The sequence below is a fragment of the Malus sylvestris genome, chromosome 16, assembly GCF_916048215.2.
Source record: "Malus sylvestris chromosome 16, drMalSylv7.2, whole genome shotgun sequence".
In the NCBI taxonomy this organism is placed as follows: Eukaryota; Viridiplantae; Streptophyta; class Magnoliopsida; order Rosales; family Rosaceae; genus Malus; species Malus sylvestris.
The window spans coordinates 18,333,100-18,360,041 of NC_062275.1; the positions used below are offsets into that span (position 1 = coordinate 18,333,100).

General features: G+C 38.2%; 1 long non-coding RNA gene and 1 pseudogene across 1 annotated transcript; one reads left to right on the top strand and one right to left on the bottom strand.

Annotated features, from left to right (window-relative positions):
- LOC126609013 (FHA domain-containing protein At4g14490-like) overlaps positions 1–26,942 on the bottom strand; it is a 50,040-nt pseudogene that overhangs the window by 9,563 nt on the left and 13,535 nt on the right.
- LOC126609018 (uncharacterized) lies at positions 17,755–26,385 on the top strand. The gene is made up of 2 exons (XR_007618073.1): positions 17,755–17,838; positions 26,271–26,385. It is a non-coding gene; the product is annotated as an uncharacterized LOC126609018 (long non-coding RNA).

Here is a 26,942-nt window from a genome sequence, read left to right on the forward strand (position 1 = left end):
CTTTTAAACTGAACAATGTGTTACATGTCCCTGATTTGAAACAAAATCTTCTATCTGCAAATCAATTTTTGCATGACAATTGGTGTTCTATGCATCTTTATCCTTTTCACTTCATTATGAAGGATCTTTTCTCTGGGAGGATGCTTTTTAAAGGACATGTTCAAGATGGTTTCTATCATTTTCATGCTTCACGATCTACTTCACTTGTTGGTATTAAAGCTTTTGCAGCAGCTGTTAAGGTTTCAAGCACCATTTGGCACCAAAGATTGGGTCATCCATCTACTAAAGTTCTTCATAAGTTGTTTGCACAGTCTTGTATTTCTGTTTTACATAGTACAAATAAGCCCTTTTGCTCAAATTGTGCATTAGGCAAGTGTTCAAGGCTTCCTTTTGTTTCAGCTTCTTGTATTACCAGAAAGCCTTTTGAACTTATTTACACAAATGTATGGCGGCTAACATCTGTTACTTCTAGTCATGGATATCGATATTATGTCATTTTTGTGGTGATTACACAAAATACATCTGGTTTTTTTTTTCCTTTGAAGTATAAATATGATGTCTTTCAAATATTTGTGCAATTTAAATTTCTTGTTGAGAACTCTCTGAGTACTAAAATCATTGCTTCGCGGTCTGACTCTGGTGAAGAATTTTTAAGTTCTTCTTTATCCAAATGTTTGGTTGATCATGGTATTGAACATCAATTAAGTTGTCCCCACACTCCAGAGCAGAATGGATATGCTGAGAGAAAGCACAGGCACCTCGTTGAAACTGCTAGAACTCTGTTAGTTGCATCCAAGGTTCCTTATGTTTATTAGGTTGAGGCCTTTGCTACTGCAATCTATTTGATAAACAGGCTTCCTATTGCTACCAATTCTTCACCTTGGGAATCTTTATTCAAGAAATCTCCAGATTATAGTACTCTCAAGGTGTTTGGTTGCAATTGTTTTCCATGGCTGCAACCTTATACTTCCTCCAAACTAGAACCAAAAAGCAAGTATGTGTGTTCTTGGGGTACAGTTTGCATCACAAGGGTTATAAGTATCTTGATTCAGTCACAAAGATGATGTATATTTCGAGGCATGTATTGTTTGATAAATCCAGTTTTCCATTTAATCAGTCACTTTTCCTATCTTCAAATACTTCTTCCCCACCACCTCAACCACTCATACAATCTTCACTACCTATACCATCTGAAGTCATCTTTACCTTTATTACTTCCTCACCCTTTCAACCTTCAATTTCCACTTCAATCTCTCCAAATATTTTTGCAGCTTCTCAACCTTTACTGCCATCTACATTTGCTTCTATCTCTATATCCTCTCACCTCCCACCTAGTGATTCTGACTCATCTCTTCCTACTCCCTTATCCTAATATTAATCCAATGCAAACACGATCAAAATCAGGGATTTTAAACCAAAAGCATATGCTGCCATTAAACTTCCATTTCCCCTTCATCTTTCTCAAGATTTTTCACCTACTACATATTTGCAAGCTTCAAAGTATCCTTATTGGTGCCAAGCGATGCAAGAAGAGTACAATGCCTTATGTAGCACAGACACATGGTCTTTGGTTCCTTTATCTCCATCTCATAACTTGGTAGGCTACAAATGGGTTTTCAAAATCAAGAGGAAACCAGATGGATCTATTGACAGGTATAAAGCTGAGTTGGTAGCAAAAGGTTTTCACTAACAAGGGGGATTGGATTATTCTGAAACGTTTAGTCTAGTAGCTAAACCTGTTACTATCAAATTGCTTCTTACTTTTGCCTCTCAATTCAATTGGTTTTTGAATCAACTGGATGTAAGTAATGCCTTTTTACATGGCACACTTCAAGAGTCAGTGTTCATGCAGCAACCTTCTGGTTTTGAGGCCTCTAGGCATCCACATTATGTTTGCAAGCTTCATAAATCCTTATTGGATTAAAACAAGCCCCACGGGCTTGGTATGATAAGTTACAAGGTGCTCTTCACTCTCTTGGGTTCATTCGATCTCAGAATGATCATTCTCTTTTTGTCAAACAATCTCCACATCTTGTGTTTGTATTGGTGTATGTGGACAATATCTTGGTTACTGAACCATCATCTAGTGAGTGTCACCAAGTTATCTCTCATCTTAGCAACATGTTTCCCATTAAAGGTCTCGGACCACTTCATTATTTTATTATGATTGAAGTAAAGAGGTATTCCTTTGGCATTTTCATTAATCAGACCAAGTACATCTTGGATCTCTTACAAAAAACAAACATGGATGGAGCAAAACCCTGCAATACACCTTTGAGTACTTCTAAACTTGATCATACTTCTCCTTTACTTGAAGATGCCACTAAATGCAGGTCTTTGGTTGGTACTCTTCAGTATCTTACATAGACTAGACCTGATATCAGCTTTGTAGTTAATCTCGTTTGTCAAAACCAAGATTCTTGTTTCTTTGTTCTAAACTAGCACTTCAGATCCCTCAGTTTAGTTTAAGGGGGGATATTAAGGGTAAAAATGTAATTGTATCCTCTAGAGGTGTAACTTGAGGATAGTATAGTAGTTAGTTTTGACAGCTGTTATGATTAGTTAGCTTACTCACTAAGTTTTATGCCTTGTATAAATACTTAAGTGTGTAATATTATTCAGATGATGAAATACAAGATATATTTCCTAATACTCAAGTGTGTAATATTATTCATCTTGTAATCTCTATATAATGAAGTAAAAGACTCACTCATAATTAACTGAGTTGAGCTTATGCAATCAGTATCTCTAACCCTAGTTTAAGTTCGTTCACACCACACCCACTTCCGTCGTTGCCCTTAATGCCATTCCTGCTTCCATCTTCACCCTTTTCACCACTGCCACTTCTACTTTCACCATTTTCACCACTCTCTCCTCCAACATCAAACTCTCTATTTGCCTTATCACATCTTTCTTCCTCCAAGTTCACCCCTTTGAAACTTCATCCTCAAGTGTATCACACATTGGTCGCTCCTCGGGTACATTTGACCCCTTATTTGCACTACCACGTGTCCTTTTCACCATCATTCCACCCTCTACACTAAAGCCCTCTGCAATCTCCCCAACTTCTTATTCTTCGAGCTCCGAGTTTGCCTCACACTTAATTTCCATGCCCATTTTTTGTCCAAATGCTTCTCCTTTACAACCTTGCTCTTCATAACCCTAGCTTTGGGTGGTCGACCCCATATCCAACTCCCCGTGACCTCAATATTCTCTCTCTCCACCTTACGCTTCACACCTCAACTTTTTGAAAAAGCTGATACTATTGTTGTTTTAGCTGCGGCCATGAAAATCCTATTTGGGTGGATATTTAATATTGGGCTCAAATCAAGTGAAGGCCCAGGCGTACGTAAAACATAAAGGGATTAGACTGGGACATGTGGCAGCCTAGGGTGAATTTAAAACCATTTTCTAGCAGCTAATAGGTAACAAGCCTATGTGAAGTGACAAACTACAGAAGGTAGCTCACCCTCAGCAAAAAGTATTTTTCCGTGGCATGGGTAAGTAATTAACAAAAGCAGATGATGACTCACCATTCTCTATAAGCCATCACCAAAAGTGAAGGCCTAAACGCTTGGGTTAAGGAGTCTATAAAAGCAGCAAAGGGTGCGAACAGAATCTGTCCCTCAACCAATAAAAAATAGCACTTAATTCTACACTCAACAATGAAAACCAGGAAAAGCTTTAGTTTGTTCACCCCTTGTCCTTTTCAAGTCTCAGGTCCACCATAGAAAACTTTCTTTTGTCCAATTTTAGAAACTCTGCTACTACTCCCTTGTTGTAGTATCGAATCTCTTTAGTAAACCTTGTTTATATTTCACTTTCCAAGGTCTCAATCACTATAAAATACAAGGAGAAATGTCTGCAAAAACAAAGAACCTTGCCCACCAAGGTTGTAATCTTGCTTGAATCTCCTTTATTTATACTTACATAAAGTAGATATGTAGTTTTTGTATCTTACTTCGAACCTTATGTCATTTCCAATTATTTTTGCTCCAGTTTTAGTTATAAGTAATCTTGTCAAACTAATTATTGTCGGTTTAAACTAATAACTAAGAAATTAACTTGAATGACCTTGAACTCCTTTATAGAACATATGATACTATAAATAAAAGTCATTTGTCAAAAGGCATTGAAAAGAACTTAGTACATACTTAACCCATAAGTGGACAATCCCGTTAAGACAAGAAGTACAAATAACTTCTGGTGCAAGTAAACAACTAACTAAGCAACCAAGAAAACAATCTGTTAAATAAAGGTAACGGTGGCACGCTTGAATCTCTATTAGTCCTGATTGTGAGCCTGAATGCCTAACAAAAGCCCCACAAAGGTACAAATAAATTCATGTTGCAGAGAACCAAACATCAAACTTTGCCTAATGAGAAAGACCAGGGGAGTTATGCAAGGGACATATCTAGCCCGAACATAATTTTGTCACGCTCGGTGTGGCCCTATCTTGTATAATATACCAAAACGAAGAAAAGATCAAATGTTCAGGTGGAAAATGGAATTCAAACAGCTTATTGGCCCAACGGAAGCAAACATGACAAAGCTACCAGGAGATTTTCCATCCGCACTCAATCGCAGGATCATAGAAAGCCTGACTTCTTCAGAGAAGTCTGGAGGGAAAGTGACTAATACGGATCTACAAGCCACCATGATGTAAATATTGACAAGCATGGAAAAAATCTCCCTGGAAACTAGGGGAGAGGTTAGCAGGCTATGCTCTTTAACAGGGACATTCAAGAGAAAATTAGAATTAGAATACGTCCCACTAAAGGAAGGAATTGCTAATGAAGAAAGTCGAGTTTTTGATCTGGAGAAAGAACTAACTACCTCCCCCCCCCCCAGTTTCCCTTGCTCAGAAAGAATGGGGATAAAGGGAAGAAGAAAGAACAGGTAGGAGCTAGCAATCAAGGAGAAGCAGGAGACGAGGCACAAAATCCAGCCTTGCCAGATTTCTTGCGTGCACCATTAGAAGTTAAGAAGCTAGGGGGCTAGATCTGATAAAACTTGGCATGCTCAATCCAGGTGAGGGCCCTAGTACCAGAAATTTGATTACTGATGGAAGGAAACCTCCACCTTATCAACCACCACCATTGGTTTATAACGGATGAGAAGCTGGCTGGGGGCAGCCCGATCCAGTGAATGAAGCTTTCTCGGGCATGGATCATGGCTTGAAGTGGGGGAGTTCTTCTTCCCTACGAAACAATTTAGCCAATCAACAACTCAGTAATGAACTAGTAGAGTTAAGGAGAATGGTGGTGCAAAATGTTCAACCTCAAGCCCGCTTGATGTTCATAATCACCTACCAGAAGCCTTTCCCTCCATGTGGATGAACAGAATCCATTCCATCCTAATTTCAAAATGCTTGCCTTCCCAACTTTTTGTAGGGAAGATTGTAATGTGTCTTCTAAAGATCATATTTTCAAATCCTCAAACTGTTATGTGGCTTTTGAAGATAATCCTAACTATAAGTTAAGGTTGTTTGGGAATTCTCTGGCAGGGCTGGCTTCCCAATGGTATTCTTTGATGTCTCCTAATTCCATTACTAATTGGGGGCAAATGAAGATGGCTTTTCACGAGCATTTATATAGAGTGGAGCCAGAGATGACCATCAATAACTTAGTGGAGGTAAAGTAGTATCAACATGAATCTACAGAGGACTTCATAATGAGATTCAGAAGAATTAGGATGAGATGCCAGTTTCCTATCAATCATGTTCAACTGATAGTTATTGCACAGAAGGCTTTAAGATTGCTCTTGAGAAAGAAGTTATATGATGTACAATTTAATGAACTCCAAGAGCTGGTGATGCAGCAAATAAATATGAGAAGTTGTTGACAGAAGAACAATAAGTGAAACACTCTTCCAAGACTTCCCCGTTTTACAAAAATAAAGCACCAATACATCAGTTAGGGTTTGAAAATTTTGAAACAAGAGATAATGAAGATAACTTTAGAGAATGAGTAGATTTGTGTGCGATAGAGATGACTACTCCTTTCAAGCCTTTGACAGTGAAGGGTCTGGTTTAACTAATTAAGGATCAGAAGATTGTGATGAATGATGGAAGGTTTGTTCTTATTAAGCCTCCAAATATCAGGCATATTCATTTGATTTAACCAAGGTTGCTGACATCTATGAGGAACTAGTAAGAGCCCGAGTCATCTTGCCTAATGATACCACGAAGATGCCCAAACTTGAGGAACTAAGGAGGAAGAAGTACTGCAAGATTCACTATACTTTCAATCACTCCATCACCAATTGTGTGCAGTTTAGAGATTGGATTCAAGACTTGATTGTCAAGGGGAAGTTTTTACTAGAAAAGCCCTAGGCTAACATGATGATTGTCATAGATTTTTTCCCTGAAGCTCCAATTAATATGATAAACCTCAATTCGGTGGAGAAAGGAAAATGGAGAGTTACTATGGAAGGAGAAAGAAAAGGTGCAGTAGACTCAATGAAGGAAGTAGAAGGTTTCCTGATATGCCTTAGGCAGAGGTAATTAGGGGAGTAGTGTTGTGTAGTAAGTGCCAATGTGAATGTGAGTTAGAGGTACCAGTGCCAGGTGCCATCATTGACCAAGAGTTAGCTAAAAGAAATGGGAATGAAGAACAAGAAGCCTGCAAGGCTAACCTTCATAAACCTGAGTTCAAGAAAGAAAACTCCACGAATATATTTCATAGATTGGGAGAAGATTCAGAACCTAAGAATTTGTCTGAAGTGTTCATAAACTTTGAATCCTCTAAAGAGGTAGATGATAAGGATGGGAAGTTGCCACGATGGAGAGATGTTAAAGTACCTTACTCAACCAGTCATAGTAACACAAGGTCAAGAAGGATAGAAAGGAATATAAGCCCGATGCCACTAGTTACAAAGGTAAAATCGGCCCAACTCGAACGAAAATGGTATGTAGTAGGAAAAGATGGAAGGCCGGTGAGAAAAATAGGGGCATCAATGATAAGAAGGGTGCATAAACAACACAAAACACATATGAATTCACTACAAATCCCTATTTTGCCAAAAGGTTTGGGGAATGTCAAGATTGAAAAGTTTGTCCAAGAAAGTGAGAGGTAGCCAAGTTAGAAGAGCAGAAGAGAGCTAGAGAATGTTAATAACAAGGCAGAGAGGGGAGGAGAACATGTTCCTTAGACACCTTACTTGGGGAAATACAAGGTATTAAGAAGAATGCAAGAGAGTATGGTTATGATGCGTACACCGGGGTGAAACACAGAGCCTATCCATTTTGGAACCATATCTCCTAAAAGAATAGTAGCTCCACCACAACAGGAGGGTATTCCTTTTGGAACTCCCGAACATCTACTTGATTTCAACATAATGGAAGAAGATGAAGCACCACAGTTAATGTTAAATGAAGAAGGCCAAGCTTGGATGGATCAGTTCCTATGCCAGATTGGGGATAAGAATGAGGAAGCACCTGGACTTAGCAACTTTCATGTTAACATGACTTATGTGTTGTCATCCATGTTATGTACTGAACCAGAACAACCGATAGTCATGAAAGTAGATTATTTATCATAAGAACTAATGACGGCCCTTGTGAACCTTAAAGAAAATAGCAAAGAATAGCCGAAAGTGTTCACCTTGCCTAACTCCTTGCAAAAGATGCCCGAAAGAATCTATATGGATGGAATGGTGTTCGGAAAAAACAAGGTTGTCATTGGCAAACCATTTGAAACCCATTTATGTAATAGCTCACTTGGAAGGGGTTCATTTCAAAAGGGTGTTGATAGATGGAGAGGCAGCAGTTAATGTGCTACCCCTTAAGCAGATAAAAAGGCTTGCCAGAAGTGAAGAAGATTTCATCCCAACAGACTTCATGACATCTAGTTTTTCTAGGGCTGTTACTAAAACACATGGTATACTGCCTTTAGAGGTAGATTTGGGGTCCAAAAAGATCATAATGGCATTCTTTGTGGTAGATAGCAATTCCACTTATGGTGCTTTATTAGGAAGAGACTGGATACACCAAAGCTTGTTTATATTATCTACGTTGCATTAATAAATTGTTGTTTACCCTGAAACAACTACTATCGGGCAAGGGTTCTGGGAAATCGTGGAGGCCGAGTCATGGCCATCTCTCCCCACAACCAATATCATGAAGGCTAACTTCTATAATCTCGATGTCGAGATTCTGCAATGTTCAGAAGCTGATTAGAACGCCCGCCCTACCAAGGTGATGGCTCAGAAGCTCTTGGAACAAGGATTGCTGCTTGTTAAGAAGGAATGGAATAGGCCTCATGTCATCCCAGCCTACCACCACCAATGATGACAAACCAAAAGAGGAAGGACCAAATGGTATCAGTCAAGTCCTTAATCAAAAGATTGCTAGAGTATGGAAATGAAAGAAGATAAATTAAGCAAAGCTCAGCCAAAGAAATGGCAGAGTGGAAGAAGGAGATTTCAACACTAAAGATAATCAAGGAAAGTTTTTGGGAAAAATGTAGAAGTTGTTATACACATGGAAAAATGTATATATATCTTAGATTGGTCTGATGACATGCCCGAAGTCCTAAAATCGATGGAGTTTTTATCTACAGAGCTCGATAAGCCAGCACTATGAGTCTAAGACCCCTTAGAAACCATTAATTTGGGGACTGTGGAGGATCCAAGGCTAATACAGCTTAGTGGCCTACTAGCACCTGTCGATCGAGCGAAAATAATTGATCTTTTGCATGAGTTCAAGGATTGTTTTGCATGGCATTATACATAAATGCTAAGGTTGGATTCTATGTTGGTAGAACACATAATGCCTATAAAGCAAGGATACAAGCCGGTAAACCAAGCTCCATGAAGGATGTCAAATGAGATAGAAGAAATAATTAAAGAAATTGAGAAACTAGTAAAAGCATGCTTTATGAGACCTGCAATGTACGTAGAATGGCTGGCTAACATTGCAAATGTATTAAAAGTATTAACTAATGCCATTTGATGCTGTGTGGATTATAAAAAGATTAATGAAGCAACCCATAAAGATGAATATCCTATGTCTATGGCCGACCACTTTATTGATGCAGTTGCAAAACACAAAGTGTTGTCCTTTATGGATGGTAATGCTGGTTATAATCAAATAAAAATGACTAAAGAAGACATACATAAAACCGCATTCAAGGGCCTTAGACACGTAGAGGCTTATGAATATGTTGTTATGCCCTTCGAGTTGAAAAATGCTGGTGCTACATATCAAATGGCGATCAATGCTATCTTTCATGACCTCATCGGGCATAGTATGGATGTATACATTGATGATATTGTGGTGAAGTCTAAAACTGATGAGCAATACTTAGAAGATCTCAAATAAGCTATACTAAGGATGAGAACCCACAAATTAAAGATGAATCCAAAAAAGTGTGCCTTTGGGGTCAGATCGGGCAACTTTTCTGGGTTTATAGTTCATTAAAGAGATGTGGAGGTGGACAAGAATAAAGCCAAAGCCATAATAGAGTCACCTACACCTACCAACAAAGTACAATTGCAAAGATTACTGGGAAAGATTAATTTCTTGAGAAATTTTGTTGAGGAAGACCCTATATAGGCTTCTACTGAAATGCTTGGGTTTAGAAAAGTCAATAAGAGTAATGGTTGAGGTACATGAGGGAATTTGTTGAGCTCATTAAGCAGGAACAAAGATGAGATGGTTGCTAAAAAGATATGGTTACTTCTAGCCCAATATGGAAAAAGACTTCAAGGCTTATGCTAAAGGGTGTGAAGAATGCTAGAGGCATGGTCATTTGCAACATACTCCAACAGTGCCTCTGAATCCAGTTGTAAAGCCATGACTTTTTAGAAGATGGGTTATGGACTTTATCGGGCAAATATATCCAGTCTCTAGCAAAGGACATACCTTTATAATTGTGGCAACTGATTATTTTACCATATAGGTAGAAGCCTTAGCTATGAAGGCAATTAATTTAGCTGTTGTCAAAAGGTTTATTGAGACCAAGATCCTACATATGTATGGGGTGCCTGAAGTCATTGTTACATATAGAGGACCATCATTTGTTTCAAAAAAGGTAGAGGAGTTTGCAAAAAAATTCAAGATAACTATGATTCAGTCTAGCCCCTATTACCCCCAGTTTAATGGTTAAGCAGAGGCCAGCAACAAGATTCTTGTTAACATCATCAAGAGAATGGTGGCAGATAGCCCAGAGAAATGGCATGAAAAGTTGGGTGATACTCTTTGGGCTTATAGAACTTCAAAAAGGATAGGAATTGAAACTACTCCTTATGCATTAACATTCGGGCAAGATGCAGTACTTCCTATGGAAATCAATGTAAGCTCTTTGAGATTACAGAACCAATTTGATTTACAAAGTGATGAGTTTGTACAAACTATATGTCAAGGGGTTAAAGATTTAGACGTTGTCCACATTGAAGCTCTAAACAATATCTAATAAGGGAAAATAGTTGTTGCCCGAGCATACAAGTGAGCAAAATTGAAATCTTTTGAAGAAGAAGAGCTAGTCTGGAAGACAATCCTACCACTGGGGGCTCAACTTAAAGGATTTGGGAAGTGGAGTCCTACTTGGGATGGCCCCTTTATGATTCTCAAAGTATTAGATAAGGGGGCATATTACTTGGCAGATTTAGAAGAAGGTCCACAGAAACATCCAATCAATGCTAAGTTCTTAAAGAACTATCACCCAACTCTTTGGGACGTTAGAGACTGTTACATTATTAAAGTTTGACACCTAGAGTAGTTTCCCGGAGATTCCTTGTATGTGTGTGTGTATATATATATATATATATAACGATGTGGAAAATTATACCAAATGAGGGAGTTTACCAAGGGCAATGATAATAATAATAGCGATGAGGAGAATTATACCAAGGGCAGTGATGATTAGGGTAGAATGAACTGTTAAATGAATTATGTGGAACTTGATGTGGAGGATAACCAGGATTAAAAATGCCATGAAACCAACTGTTATAAACAAATAGAAAGAATTGAACAAATGATTGATCAGTGTTTACCTTGAACTTGAGGTATTCGATGAATTAACTGTGAGTAAGAATTTTATGTCATTCATGATCAGTTGTTATGAAAATATTCTTCATAATGAAAATAATGAATTTAAACTAATGATGCAAATATAATTTAAAATTAAGTTTTATTGCAAAACTTACACTGGAACTTACAATTGATTTACTGACAATTGAGTCAGCAAATAAGAAAATGATTGATGAAAAGGATATTGGTGCATGTAGGCATCCTTGACATTCCAAACTAAAAAGTGTTTACAATTTTTTATTTCTTTGGGTACAGTGTGAACTCAAAAAGAAACTTTTGATTGAGAAATTGTTGAAATTCCAAACTTGAAACCTTCTCATTCGTAGTTCACTTCTTAAAGACTTGGAAAAGGTCTTGGAAGACTTCCTTTCACTATTGATGAATGATGACTTTGAATGATGACTTGCTTTCACTATTGATGAACAGTGAAATTTGTTAGAATAATTGTTGCTTTTACTGTGGAAGAATATTTGCTGCCATTATTGTGGAAACACGGGATGGAAGAATGAATGAATGACTCCAAACTTTGTCAGAATCATGGGTGAGAATAATTTATGAATGCTTCACATGGCAAATGACTGTGTTCACATGATGACTTGACATGATGACTGAAGTTTTCACATGGCTTTAAGCAAATGGGTCCTAGGAATCCTGGTAGTCGGCCCACTTAGTTGACTATGTTTTTTGGCTTGCTGAGTTGGATGGTTGCTGTAAGGATGCGTCTGAAGATTCGAAGTCTGTGGCTTCTTCGTCTTCAGTATGGAGTATCGCTGCTTCTGCAAGTAATTGTTGTGCTAAATGTTTAAGTTGAATGGCTTTATTTTTCTTTGAGCCTAACGATTTGGTAAACTTAATTGTTCCTTTGAGGGACGAAGATGGACTAATGTCTGATAATGATTGTTCCAGGATGGCTAGCAGTGATGGCTGTGCTAGTTGTGCCGGAATGACCGGGAGTGGAATAATGGGAAATTCGGTGAGGACCTGACTGATGGTCTTCTAATGGTTGAATTTATCCCACCACTTGACTGATCTGGCTCTGTAAACTTCACATGTTTTGACTTCATAATTCCACTTCAAGATCCATGGGACTTTGTACTTGGCTATGAATATTGGGAGAAGTGTAATTCTGTAGTTGAATCGACCTCAATACCTCTAGTTTGATTGCTTCCCAGATCTCACACAGGTCTAGTAAAATAGCAGTCAAGCCCTTAACAAGAAGAGGCCTTAAGACCTCTATTTTGTTATGTCTCCGAGATGTAAGATTCACTGACTTCAATGATAGTATTCTTAGAATGATTGAGTCAAGTCTTTACAATGGACCAATTCATTTTGATTGCTTCCCAGATCTCTCAATAAGTCTTTCAGACCCCCCCCACATGCTGAAAGTACTCACATTAAACATAAAACTTCAAGGTACCAAGTCCTTGAAGGAGTCCAACCATTAGCTTTAATTTTCAGAGTTTACTACAAAGTCACAGGAACAAACATGAACTTCCAAGCCTTAGTTAAAAGTCCTCGAGACCACACACTCTTGATACAAACCAATCAAGAAAATGCCAACATTAAAATACCTAGAACCATTAGGTGGTTAGATATCAATCTACCTTCAGATTGGTGCTTGATCAATGAAGGCAAACCAATTAGTATCCAAAATAGTTTAGTCAACCTAGACAACATAGAACAATATTTTGACTGAACAGTTAAAATCAACTTTGACCGTCCAACCAGAAAATCTAGTGTCCACTTACACGAGTTAGACCAGTCACACAAATTTTTAGAACTAAGTAGGAATTCTTTTTATGGATCCACATCAGCCGATATGGTGGGTTGAGATCAAGATTTAATCAATTCCTTAGTCAATAGAAAATTAAAAGTAGTAGAAACTAGCTCAGCAGTCACCCAGCAAGAATTAATTAATGATTTGATCAACATAAAATTTAAATTGTTAGAAACAACCTCTTAGGTAACTCACCCATAATACCAGCCCAACACTCATAACCAAGGAGAACAAACCTCTCCAACAGAATCCGACTTCAAAGCAAGTCAAATTAACCACCAATTACTTGTACTAAATAAACCATTCAAAATTCGATGGAAGAAACTCAATGCTGACATCGAAGCAATAGAAAATATTCCCAGAAGAAATATTTTTTGAAATAAATATACAAAAGAACATAAATTGGACATTTACAATAAATGGACTAACTTCATGAAAAGCATAGATTTGAAGTATTTTTCTTCGATTTCGTTGAAAAATATTATGAGTCTGAAAAGAAGATAGAAGTCATCACCAAAGAAAATTGGGTTAAAGAAGAGAAAACCATAGTCTCTTCTAGTCACCCTCCACAAGAAACAATTTTAATTACAACTGCAAACACACAAGTACCAGCCACTCCTTTCAAACTTCCAAAAGAAGATGTAGGAGTCAAGCCAGTCATCGAACAAAACAATTTTACAAACCAAAGTTTACACACCATAGGAAAACAATTAGACAAAATAGAAACCAAAATAGATAGACTTTCTCAACCAAAACCAACAATTAGGGAAAAATCCTTAGTTAACTTCCCAGAATCTTCCTCTAGCACAATAGCTTTCAAAACAATTTCCACGAGTCAAAATATAGATCAAATGTTACAAGAATTAAAACAAGAAAAAACTGTCAATGTTTTACAACATCCAGATGAATCTCAACCAGAAACAACTTCTGCAATATAGGATTCAGAAGACGAGAGTGAAACAAATTCCAATAGAAAAGTAGAAGAAGCTTTTCAAAATCTTGAACTAAAACGAATCACGAACAAATGAGTCAATCCAACAACTCTTACCAAAAAATTGGTATCCAAGGCCAACACCTCTGGATATTCAATTTGAAGAAAGAAACATCCAAAATCAATTCTCAGTCTCAGCTGAAAAAAACTCTATGAATGGAACATAGATGGATTATCAAAACAAGAATTTTTTAATAAATTACAACACATCTCCATGGTTGCTAATAGTTATTTTACCAATCATAATCTCAGTCAAACACAAGTTGTCAACCTTTTGGTCATTGGATTTACAGGAAAGCTCCATTCCTGGTGGAAAAAACATCTCACTGAACAATCCATAAATGAAATTAAAAATGCAATCAAAAGAGACGAAGATGGAACACCCATCTTTGATGAGCATATAGGACGAGGAGTCCCAGACGCAGTCAACACATTACTTGTGGAAATATTATACCATATCATACCATTACTTGTGGAAATATTATTAATATTATCCAGAAAAAATGATAGAAAATGTGTATTGATATGAAAATTACAAAACAAATCAATAGCCAAATATGAATTAGGAAATTTTGTGAACAATATGGATTACCTCCGATTGCTCCATCCAACAAAAAGAAAAAATCAGAAGCCTACAACAGGTACCCAAATAAGTACTCAAGTAGGAGACATTCCAACTATAAAATAAGAATTTTGAAACAAATAAATTTTACGAGAAACCCAAGCCCAGAAAGTGGAAGAGAAAACCCTCAGGAAAATTCCACTCCAAAAACCAAGAACGAAAAGGAAATTGCTACAAGTGTGGCAAGTTCGGTCATTATGTAAATAAATGTAGAGTCAAGAAAACAATCAACCAGTTGAAAATCTCTGAGGAAGGGAAAACCCAGTTAATCTAGGTCTTAGAATTAAGAGACATAGACCATAGTCAATCCGAAGATGATTTAAGTTCTAATTCGTCTTCTTCCAATAATTCCTCAAGTAGTCTTTCATCCCCCGACATTAAAATAGGATGCACTGATACTTACTGTAAAAAGATTTCAGTCCTCAATAAACAAGAAGATCTTCTTATCGGATTAATCGGCAAAGTAGATGACCCTGAATTAAAGTCATTTTATTTAAAGAAACTAAAGAAGTTAGTCTCCCCTGAAGAAGCCAGTACTAGTCAATCCCAAGAGGCCCCAAAAATATGCCTTAGCACAACCCTAGAAAGGTTTAATAGGGCTAAGAAAGAAATTACAGTCAAAGTTTTACAAAGAGAAGTCAATAAAATTAAGGAAGAAATTAAGTCTTTAAAATTAGAAAATATAGAAATTTGTTCACATCTCAGTAGTATCCAAACACAAGCACTCCTTGGCAATAATGATGAAGAACACAATAGTTCTTCCTCCAACCAAGAGTCAGAATCCAAATCCATAGAAAACCCAACAGAACATCTAGTTTTAGGATTACTACAAAAAATTAGGATACAGAAATGGTATTCTAAAATGAAAATAATAATTGAAGACTTCCAGTTAGAAACAATTACCTTAATTGACGCAAGTGCAGACTTGAACTGTATCCAAGAAGGTTTAATTCCCACTAAGTATTTTCATAAATCAACAGAAATTCTTAGTGTTGTAAATCAGTCACCGATGCAATTAAAATATGAAATCCCAAAAGCCCATGTTTGCTTTAAAACTCCATTTGTTTTGATAAAAAATATTTCAGACCCAGTCATTCTAGGTCTCCCCTTCATAGCTCTCCTATATCCTTTTAAGGTACACCATAATTGTATAACCACCAAAATGTTAGGACAAAAAATCATATTCGATTCTGCACGAAAACAAATCTCAAAAAATTAAGACAATTACAAAAAGATAGCATCTCAAAAACCATCAATTTAGTTACCAAAAAATCACAACAAATTAATTTCTTAAAAAAAAGAAATTAATTACAAAAGAATTGAAGAACAATTAACAAACAAATCTTTGTTACAAAGCATTGACAATTTTCAAAAGAAACTTGTTAATTTGTTCGGATATTCTCAACGCTTTTGGCACAGAAAACAACACATTGTTAAACTTCCTTACAATAAGGAATTTAATGAAAAGAAAATACCAACAAAAGCCAGACCAATCTAAATGAGTCAAGAAGTTATGGAATTCTGCAAAAAAGAAATCCAAGAACTACTCATAAAGGAATCATTAGAAAAAACAAATCACCTTGGTTTGTCCTGCTTTTTATGTCCAGAAAAATGTTGAATTAGAAAAAGGAACTCCCAGGTTAGTCATTAATTAAAAACCACTTAATGAAGTTTTAGAATGGATACGATATCCAATTCCTAACAAAAGAGATTTAATTAAGAGACTTAGTCAAGCTGTAATTTTCTCAAAATTTGACATGAAGTCTGGATTTTGACCAATTCAAATTCTTGAGGATGATAAATACAAAATAGCATTTGTCACTCCTTTTGGTCATTATGAATGGAATGTAATGCCATTCGGTCTTAAGAATGCACTCAGTAAGTTTTAGAATATCATGAATGAAATATTTAATCAATATAGTCATTTTTCAATTGTTTATATTGATGATGTTGTCATTTATTCCAAATCGATATATGAGCATTGGAAACACTTAAACATGTTTGCTAGAATAATTAAGTCAAACAGATTAGTTGTCTCAGCAACCAAAATTAAGTTATTCCAAACCAAAATTAGGTTTTTAGGATACAATATTCACCAGTCAACCATTCAACCAATAGATAGAGTAATTCAATTTGCAAATAAGTTTCCAGATGAAATCATTGACAAAACCCAATTACAGAGATTTCTAGGATCTTTAAATTATGTTGCAGAATTTTATCCACATCTTAGACAACAATGCAAACCCTTGTTTGATCGTCTAAAGGAAAATCCCTCATCATTGTCTAATACTCATACTTCCATAGTCAAACAAATTAAATCACATGTTAAGACTTTACCCTGTCTTGGCATTTCAAATCCCAATTCATTCAAAATTGTTGAAACTGATGCCTCTGAAATTGGTTACAGGTATTCTCAAACAGTCAATTTCTTCCGAATCACCTGAACAAATTGTTCGTTTCCATTCAAGAGTATGGAATCCAGCACAAAGTAATTATAGTACTATTAAGAAAGAAATATTATCTATAATATTATGCATTAGCAAATTTCAAGATGATTTATTAAATCAAAAGTTTTTAGTCAGAGTCAATTGTAAATCTGCAAAACATGTTTTACAAAATGATGTTCAAAACATTGCATCAAAACAGATTTTTGCACAACGGCAAGCTATATTAAGTATTTTTTATTTTGAAATCGAATACATCAAAGATAGTCAAAATTGCATCCCTGATTTCCTAACCAAAGAATTTCTGCAAAGGAAGACTAACAGCAAGAAGACCTGATCAGAGGAGGCTTCCAGCCACTCTACCACCACCATCAGTCAAATAAGAATCAAGCCCAGATTCTTCACCGGCCTTAGCCATTACCAACCGATTCACTCCCATAGGTTCCACAATAGGAAACCTTAGGCTAAACTACCAATCACCATGTCCCAATTATCAAACGGCATTAGTCAGTCAATATGACCATTATTCAACCCCAACATACCAATCATCATCATCCCAACCAGTCAGTTATACCAAAACATCACCATATGTCAAGAAAAATCCCAGTGAATAACTTTTCAATATCCCTTTCAATCTCAATCAAGAACAAGCACTAGAAAAATTAGCCAAAACAGTTTTTCCACCCAATTTCCATTATCATCCTACAGAACCACATAAACATTGAAATACTATCAAGCCATCCTCAGCGAAACTGAGTCTGTTGATGAACAAAATCAGTGAGGGCTTTGGTACAACATAAAGTGTTAAGTTTGTGACCTTCGCTAGATTGCTCCGGTCACTAGTATGAATAAGTATGTAAATGGATAGAGACAGGGAAGCAAACACAAGATGTACGTGGTTCACCCAGATTGGCTACGTCCACGGAGTAGAGGAGTTCTCATTAATTGTGAAAGGTTTACACAAGTACATAGGTTTAAACTCTCCTTTAGTGAGTACTAGTGAATGATTTAGTACAAATAACATTAGGAAATATTGTGAGAAAAAGATCTCTATTTATAAAAAAGAGTTTCTAGTTTCATTCTGACATTGACATGTGTCATGTTGTGATTGGCTTCTTATGTTGACACGTGTCGTGCTATGATTGGCTTCTGATGTCGACATGTGTCGTGATGTGATTGGCCTTCTGGTTGGAGGGAAACTCTTATGGGTCCTTGACGGTATAACGTTGATCGGTGCTCAGTAGTTTTAGGATTGGTCAAGTATGGTACAAACAGTGCTCCCCTAAGTTCCCAAGTGAGAGAAGATCCTCGGTTGGGGACTTGCAAGATCCAAGCCATTGAGTAATCACGAAACTTCTAAGTACCAAAGTGTGGTACCATTTTCACTTGCCTTATCTATCTCATATGTAGATGTGGCATCTTTTTTGGAAGTACTTTTCCTCCATCCAGGGGTGGTATCTTTAACCGATGAAGATGCACAAGGTAATGCATCAATTTCACTTGAAGCTTACTTGTAGTTTCGGGCTTGGTCAAGTGCGATACAAACCCTATACTAGAAGTCCCCCATGTCGCCGAGCTAGAAGATTTGTCGAATGAGGTAACAGACAAGGTAAGCAATCAGACTTCCAAGCAAGCAACCTAGATCGGAGGTTCGACTTGGGCTTCCGGTTGATTGTTCTCCTTCTCCTTGTGTCGTAAACAACAACCAGGATAAGGATAAGCAAATGGAGAAGAGATGATATGAAATACTTTTGCTTTTAAAGAAGTAACTTTCCACAAGCTTATTCTTGAACTGGGCTGGAGGGTTTTCTGGTTTCCTCCAGAGTATAAGGCCGACTCAAGAATTTGAGGGTCAAAACAAGTCCATCAAATCTAGAGAACGTTCAACCTTAATGATATGGGATACTTTTGTTGTTGACAAAGTAATGGGTGTGGTATGGCGAGGCTTTGCTCTTTGGCGATGGTGTCAGCGAAAGGTTGTTGAAGCTTCTCAAGTTTTTCGGATAGGGTAGCAATGCTAGGTTTGGATTTGATTTAGACTCCTCTGTTTGGGTTGTGTGGTTCTGCAGGAAAGGCATCGTGTTGTAGTGATCTGTTTCAGCTCATCATTGATCATTCTGCTTCAATCTCTTACAGCATTTGTCCCCGATGCAGGAGTGGAATGCAACCTTTGCATTTAAATGGTCCTTCAGAGCATTACTTCTCAGTGACTCATCCATGCATAGCAGCTTCAGTGTAAAACGTCAATATCGTATCAACTATTCTGAGGTATTTGCCGAATGACTTTGTGACCTTGACAACAGTTGAGGATGAGTACTCGAGAGCAATATTAGGCAAAAATCCATGCAAAGATTCTGGGCAATCAGTTCCAAATCGGAAGTTTGATTTCAGGTTCCGACTGATTGCGTTTTTTCTCCTTGTCTTGCAGGTAAGAGCAAAGGCAAAGGAAAAGACAGGGAAAAAGCATGATATGGGATACTTTTGCTTTTAACCCTGATGATATGAGATACTCTTACTCTGGTGTCGCTAGTTTGCATAGGTATTATTGGGGGGAAGAAAGCTGAGTATTTCGAAAGGCTTCGTTGGGAGTGTCCTCTCATATATGAGGAAGGGTTGAGCATTTTTGCAGGTCTTCCTGTCAGTGGAGGATAGAGGTCGACATATATAGGAGTCTCGCTAACAACAAGTAGTAATGCTATTCCTTTACCCCTCTTGGTCATAGCAATGTAGTGGGAGTTGCAAGGTTCATGTGTTTTAACTTTGTCAAAGCACTTTGAAAAAGTGGTCTGTGGTATTTGGAAATCTGATATTGTGTGTGAAGATTACAAACAAGCTTTATCCAAGGAAATCTGGCTTCTGAAGTTCGGAGAGCGGTGCCTCTTTGGTTTTCGAACAAGCAATCATGTCGAGGATCTGGCTCTCGAGATTCGGAGAACGGTGCCTCTTCGATTTTTGAGAAAGCAATCCTGTTGGGAGTCTACTCTTGAGATTCAGAGAATGGTGTCTTTTCAATTTTTAAGAAAGCAATCTTGTTGGGAGTCTGGCTCTCGAGATTCGGAGGGCAGTGCCTCTTCGATTTTTGAGCAAGTAATCATGTCGGGAGTCTGGTTCTCAAGAATTGGAAAGCAGTGCCTCTTCGATTTTTGAGCAAGCAATCTTGTTGGGAGTGTTTTCTCGAATGTGAGTAAAGGTTAGGCATTTTTGCCAGTCTGCCTTACCACGGAGCACGGAGGTTGACATACATAGGGACTTTCCAATTATCAAGCAGTGGTGTTGTTCCTTTACCCTTGTGCGTAATAATAGGGTAGCTGGACCTTCAAAATTTATGTGTCTAAACTTTGTCAGAGATCTTTGGCAAAGTTATATGTGGTACCTGAGGAGATGATGTTGCGTGTGGAAAGTGGTGCCTCTTCAAAATCTGGAGAGTGGTGCCTCTTCGATTTTTGAACCAACGGCCATGTTGCCCTTTCTTTTATAAGGGCACCAATTGTGTGCAAGAAGTACATTCAGAGAGTTATTACTTGTAGGAATTTTACCCTTATTTTTATACTTCAGAGATTTATTGGACCTCATTTCTCCTTCATCATTTCTGAAAATGTCTAGCCCATTCGACTGTCGTTTTGACTTGAACTTTGGTGAAGAGGCAGTTATGTCTCCTCAAGACAACATATGGTGCCCATCTTTCTTATCCCTTACTGGTCATCTTACCGTTGGAAACTCTGTGAGGAAGAATGATATGACCGCTGCGGTGGTGGCCAGGAACCTTCTCACTCCCAAAGATAATAGACTACTTTCCAAACGATCTGATGAGTTGGCTATTAAGGATTCCCCGGCTTTCAGTGTTCAGTGTGCAGGTTCTGTGTCTAATATGGCCCAACGCCTATTTGCTCGAACCCGCCAAGTTGAATCATTGGCGGCTGAAGTCATAAGTCTCAAACAGGAGATTAAAGGGCTCAAGTATGAGAATAAACAGTTGCACAAGCTCACACGTGACTATGCTACAAACATGAAGAGGAAGCTTGACCAGATGCAGGAATCTGATGGTCAGATTTTACTTGATCATCAGAGGTTTATGGGTTTGTTCCAAAGGCATTTATTGCCTTCGTCTTCTGGGGTTGTACCGCGTAATGAAGCTCCAAATGATCAACCTCCATTGCCTCCTCCTTCTGGGGTTCTGTCCAGTACTGAGGCTCCGAATGATCACCCTCCGATGCCTTCTCTTTCTGGGGCTATACCGACTGCTGAGACTTCTCCTAAGCAACCTTTGTGAAGGCTCCCTCTTGTTTGTTTATTTTGACTCATGTATATGTACATATTTGTACCTTATCGGAGATATCAATAAATATGCTTTACTTCATTTCGACGTATTGTGTTAAATACACCAAAGCCTTCTTCACTAAGTTCTTTGAATTTTTTCTTTTGTTGAAGCTTATATGTTGAAGCTTTGTGAGTGAAATATGTAGGTTGAGGTAGTGTTCCCTTAATTTCCTGAGTGAGGAAAACTTCTCAGTTGGAGACTTGAAAAATCCAACTCACTGAGTGGTCGTGAGACTTCCGAATATCAAGGTGCAGTAGCATATGGTAGGAGTCCACCAAGTCTCCGGTCGAGGGAGTTAACAAAGGAGGTGTCTTGCTAGTAGCCAAGCTTCTAAAGTAACAAAACTTCACCATTTTCCTTTCTAAGTGGTAGCCCAAAACTCCTCCTTCATATATATTTGTTATGAAAATGGTTAGGCCCAAAGAAGAGGAGGCCTAGGCAAATTTTTTTTTTTTCGATTTTTCTATATTCTGAATTTCTGAATTTTCGAATTTCCGAATATATATATATATATATATATATATATATATATATATATATATATATATATATATATATATATATATATTGTTTAAGCTTTGTAGGTGAAGCTTTGGTGTTGAAGCTTTGTAGGTGAAGCTTTGAGGTTGAAGCTTTGTTGGGTACTATGAATTGATTTTGCTTCACACTATCTTGATCAAGAATGTGTGAAGCTTTTGTAGGTGAAGCTTTTGTAGGTGAAGCTTTTATGTTGAAGCTTTGTAGGTGAAGCTTTTGTGGTTCAAGCTTTTGTGGGTTAAGCTTTTGTAGGTGAAGCTTTTGTGGGTCAAGCTTTTGTGGGTCAAGCTTTTGTAGGTGAAGCTTTAGTATGTGAAGCTTTTGTGGGTGAAACTTTGGTGTTGAAGCTTTTGTAGATGAAGCTTTGGAGTTGAAGCTTTATAGGTGAAGCTTTGGAGTTGAAGCTTTTATTGGGTACCATGAATTGATTTTACTTCACATTATCTTGATCAAGATAGTGTGAAGCTTTTGAGAATTTGTAGTTGTCCTCCATTGATGAAGCTTTTGTTGGAGAAGCTTTTGTGTTGAAGCTTTATAGGTGAAGCTTTGAAGTTGAAGCTTTGTAGGTGAAGCTTTGGAGTTGAAGCTTTTTTTTGGTAACATGAATTGATTTTGCTTCACATTATCTTGATCAAGATAGTGTGAAGCTTTCGAGAATTTGTAGTTGTCCTCCATTGATGAAGCTTTTGTTGGTGAAGCTTTTGTGTTAAAGCTTTGTAGGTGAAGCTTTTGTGTTAAAGCTTTGTAGGTGAAGCTTTGGAGTTGAAGATTTTGTTGGATACCATGAATTGATTTTGCTTCACACTATCGTGATCAAGATAGTATGAAGCATTTGAGAATTGTGGTTGAACTCCTTTGATAAAGCTCTTGTTGGCACCATAAATTGGTTTTGCTTTACACTGTCTTGATCAAGAGTTTGTGAAGCTTTTGGGAATTGTGGTTGCCCTCCATTGATGAAGCTCTTTTTGGCACCATAAATTGGTTTTGCTTCACACTATCTTGATCAAGAATATGTGAAGCTTTTGAGAATTGTGGTTGCCCTCCATTGATGAAGCTCTTGTTGGCACCATAAATTGGTTTTGCTTCACACTGTCTTGATCAAGAGTGTGTGAAGCTTTTGAGAATTGTGGTTGCCCTCCATTGATAAAGCTCTTGTTGGCACCATAAATTGGTTTTGCTTCATACTGTCTTGATCAAGAGTGTGTGAAGCTTTCTATGAGTTGTAATGTTTGCATTGTTACAAAGGAGAAATGTCTGAAGCAAATGCAAGAGGGCTGAATAGCTTAATCTTCATATGCCATGCACTGAAGTTATTGTTAGCTTGCAATAAGACTTTGTTGGTGACTATAACTCTTGTTGGGCATAAGTGCTCCCCTAGTTAAGTTGTAAAACTTGAGGGACTTTGATTATTTATGAATGCTAGGAGTTCACATGTACAAGTTGTACCACTTATTTTCTGGTTGGTGGAATGAATGGTGAGTTGCTTTCATCACTTGGTTAGTGGTACGAAGGTGAGTTCCTTCATCACCTTTCATCACATTTCATCACCATGTTGGTGGCACAAAGATGAGTTCCTTCTTCACCTGGTTGGTGGCATGAGTGGCAAGTTGCCAAATGATATTAGAGTACAGGTTGTACATTTCATCACCTGGTTGGTGGCATAAAGGAGAGTACAGGTTGTACATTTCATCACTTGGTTGGTGGCATGAAGATGAGTTCCTTCTTCACCTGGTTGGTGGCATGAGTGGCAAGTTGCCAAATGATATTAGAGTACGGGTTGTACATTTCATCACCTGGTTGGTGGCATGAAGGAGAGTACGGGTTGTACATTTTATCACCTGGTTGGCGGCACGAATATGAGTTCCTTCTTCACCTAGTTGGTGGCATAAGTGGCAAGTTGCCAAATGATATTAGAGTACGGGTTATACATTTCATCACCTGGTTGGTGGCATGAAGATGAGTTCCTTCTTCTTCTGGTCAGTGGCATGAATGGCAAGTTGCCAAATGATATTAGAGTACGGGTTGTACATTTCATCACCTGGTTGGTGAGAATAAGGGCAAGGTGTCGAGGCACATTGTAGCAAGTGTCGAAGACACAAAGTATGTTGAACCCTTTCGAAGCACAGTTGGCTTATGTATGGATGTGTTGGAATGTATGATGTTTATGTATGAATGTGTTGGAATGTATGATGTTTATGTATGAATGTGTTGGAATGTATGATATTTATGTTGATTGATATGAGTGATGCTTATGAATGTTTTGCTATGCATGAAGGGATCCATGCTTTTGATATGTGAACCATGTTGGTTGTAATACTTAGTATCACATACTTTGTGTTACAGTACGCATGTTGAAGCTCTGAGTTGGAGTATAAAGGTAGGTCAGCGTAAACCAAGTGTTCCAGTGCTAGGAACGCAAAAGACTTAGAAGAAGTTGTCTGAATTCCCTCTTCTTTAAATATTTCCCGAATGGCTTGTGTGACAAAAGATCTCAAGCGGTTGAGAGTCAAAACATTTGTAATGTGTATGCCTTCTTATAATAGCATTTCCTTCAATACCTAGTCCTCCACTTTGAAAGAGTGAGGCTTGGCCCCATAGTCATAATAGTCGACGGTACGTTCACCCCTGGTTGTCTTGATACGAACTTTTATCCCTCTTGTTGTAATGGGCTTGCTAAGAGTAAAAATCCTTCATCTTACCAAGAGACAGATACGTTTGGTGACTTAGCGAGTAGCTAAATGAGGCAGGAGATGATGCAATGGGTGTTTGAATGACCAATATCTCCTTACTTGGTAGAACTTGACTTCCACTTCCCACTTGTTGATAAAGGTTAACCATATGGGGGTTCCCTTGGTATGTCCTTGCTTTGGCGGAGGTGTGGTTGTAAGCATGTGCCATCACCTCAGAGTAAGTCTTCCAAGTGTTGGCATTGATCATGTACTTGAAGAAACAATCACGTAGGCCTGCCGTGAAGACCTTAAGGGCGGTCTTGTCATCTGCCTCAGTGCAGCGAGAATACTCATGGCTGAAGCGACCGGCATACTCTCGTAGTGACTCGTCCAACTTCTGGTAAATAGTGTACAAGTCATCTACAAAATGCAAGTGATCAGTCTAGAAGATGTGTTGAGAGACAAACAGTTTTTTCAGTTCCTCAAATGAGTTTACTGTCTCAGGTAGAAGACGATAATACCAGTTTAGAGCTCTGCCAGAGAGGGTGGAGGGGAAGAGAAGACATCGTTCTTCATTGGTGTGCATTCGATATGCCATGGTGGACTCAAAAAGGTTAAGGTGTTCAATTGGGTCCTCTCTTCCAGTATAGAGTTATAAACCAAGCTTTTGTTTTGTCTTCGCTTGAAGGAGGGTGTCGAGGATCCTTCTTGTGAGAGGGTCAGGCCTGGGTTGGTTCCAATCAGGTATTTTGGCCTGACGTTCTGCCTTCAACTTGTTTACTTCCTCAAGGAGCTGTAGGACAAGGGGGTCCTGAGTGGAGTCATATACCACTGGAATTTTCTTTCGTAAGTCTCCATCTTCTCTTAGAAGTAGGAAAGTTTGAGCAAGGGCATGTGGTTTTTTCTTGGACTCGCCGTACTAACTTCTAGGGCGAGTCTGTCGCAATACCTCAGAGTCCCCTGTACCTTCATGTTCCTCTGGGACCTGTTGTTCCTTCTCTAGATTGATAGCTGGCCTAGGTCGTCGGAGGGGACCGAGTCTTTCAGAAACCCTTGGGTCATTGATCTTCAAGCATATGTGGATGGGATTCTCTCGACATTGCTTTAGGAAGTCTCAACAGTCACGATAAACGACTTTCGATCCTTCCAACCTTTCTGCAAAGAGGTGTCTTCCTCCACTTCTTCTGCTTCAGGTCGAAGCATATGGGTTGAGAGAAGTCTCATGTTGATCAATATTTTGATGATTAGCTCACACCTCATCAAGGATACCCACGTCGAAGGAAGGTGACCCTCTGTGTTGGGGGGCATCCAGATGATGGTTAATGTCCACATGAGCAACGAGCTTGCGTGTTTGAGTACGCCTAGTTTCTTGGAGCGTCTCAAAAAGCTTCTCATATTGCTCTTGGAAGGCCTCATTCTTCATTGCTATCTTGTTGTTCTGAGCTTCTAGCTCATCAACTTTAGTTTGAAGAACAACCCTCTTTCCTTTTTTCTTTCGTTGCTTCGCACTAGGTGCAAAAAGGGTGTCATTCTATGTGTTGTGGCCTTATTCGCTCCCCATGTTGGAGTGGGATGCCTAGTCAAAAGAGAGTGTATGAATGGTGGAAACCAGCTTGGCAAAGCTGAAGAGAGTGGGAATAAGTGTCGTTCCCACAGACGGTGCCAAATGTTAATGCACAAAATCAGTGAGGACTTTGGTGCAACAGAAAGTGTTAAGTTTGTGACTTTCGCTATATTGCTCCGGTCACTAGTATGAATAAGTATGTAAATGGATAGAGACAGAGAAGCAAACACAAGATGTACGTGGTTCATCCAGATTGGCTACGTCCACGGAGTAGAGGAGTTCTCATTAATTGTGAAGGGTTTACACAAGTACATAGGTTCAAGCTCTCCTTTAGTGAGTACTAGTGAATGATTTAGTACAAATGACATTAAGAAATATTGTGAGAGAATGATCTCTATTTATAGAAGAGAGTTTCTAGTTTCATTCTGACATTGACATGTGTTGTGTTGTGTTGTGTTGTGTTGTGATTGGCTTCTGATGTTGACATGTGTCGCGCTATGATTGGCTTCTAATGTCGACACGTGTCGCGCTGTGATTGGCCTCCTGGTTGGAGGGAAACTCTTCTGGGTCCTTGACGGTATAACGTTGACCGGTGCTCAGTAGTTTCGGGATTGGTCAAGTATGGTACAAACAGAGTCCATTTCAATCAAACCTCTCTACAGCAAAACCCATGAAAACAAAATCCTCTATCATTCTATTTACATTGGAAGGTTTTTAACCTAATCAGATTGGGGAATCCCCCTTTACAAAACCGAACCTCTTCATACCCAATATATCCATATTTCCAACAACCATTACAATTATTTTGATTACATTAATGTATGGACTAACATCTTTCTCCATCAAATAGAAGATTTTAGTTATTCATGGTTCAATAATTTTGACAAGAGTTTCAAATTGAATTTTCCTGCATGGTTCCCAAAATGGTGGTCAACTCACAGCCCAACAGCCACCTCAAGTAGGGTTGGATACGAGTTCGAAGGAGAAA